Source organism: Bison bison, unplaced genomic scaffold (genome assembly GCF_000754665.1).
Source record: "Bison bison bison isolate TAMUID 2011002044 unplaced genomic scaffold, Bison_UMD1.0 scf7180017864105, whole genome shotgun sequence".
NCBI classification, from domain to species: domain Eukaryota; kingdom Metazoa; phylum Chordata; class Mammalia; order Artiodactyla; family Bovidae; genus Bison; species Bison bison.
The window spans coordinates 8,192,437-8,193,392 of record NW_011494677.1 but is presented as its reverse complement, the minus strand read 5'-3'; positions in this window follow the sequence as shown (position 1 = coordinate 8,193,392).

The following is a 956-nucleotide window of genomic DNA, read 5'->3' as shown; positions in this document are numbered from 1 at the left end:
TAGAAGTTAAATAAGCAGGGTGACAATATACAGCCTTGACGTACTCCTTTTCCTATTTGGAACTAGTCTGTTGTTCCATGTCCAGTTCTAACTGTTGCTTCCTGACCTGCATATAGGTTTCTCAAGAGGCAGGTCAGGTGGTCTGGTATTCCCATCTCTTTCAGAATTTTCCACAGTTTCTTGTGATCCACAGAGTCAAAGGCTTTGGCATAGTCAATAAAACAGAAATAGATGTTTTTCTGGAACTCTTTTGCTTTTTCAATGATCCAGTGGATGTTGGCAATTTGATCTCTGGTTCCTCTGCCTTTTCTAAAACCAGCCTGAACATCTGGAAGTTCATGGTTCACGTATTGCTGAAGCCTGGCTTGGAGAATTTTGAGCATTACTTTACTAGCATGTGAGATAAGTGCAATTGTGCGGTAGTTTGAGCATTCTTTGGCATTGCCTTTCTTTGGGATTGGAATGAAAACTGACCTTTTCCTGTCCTGTGGCCACTGCTGAGTTTTCCAAATTTGCTGGCATATTGAGTGCAGCACTTTCACAGCATCATCTTTCAGGATTTGAAATAGCTCAACTGGAATTCCATCACCTCCACTAGCTTTGTTCGTAGTGATGCTTTCTAAGGCCCGCTTGACTTCACATGCCAGGATGTCTGGCTCTAGGTGAGTGATCACACCATCGTGATTATCTGGGTCGTGAAGATTTTTTTTTGTACTGTTCTTCTATGTATCTTCTGCTTCTGTTAGGTCCATACCATTTCTGTCCTTTATCGAGCCCATCTTTGCATGAAATGTTCCCTTGGTATCTCTAATTTTCTTGAAGAGATCTCTAGTCTTTCCCATTCTGTTGCTTTCCTCTATTTCTTTGCATTGATCACTGAGGAAGGCTTTCTTATTTCTCCTTGCTATTCTTTGGAACTCTGCATTTAAATGGGAATATCTTTCCTTTCTCCTTTG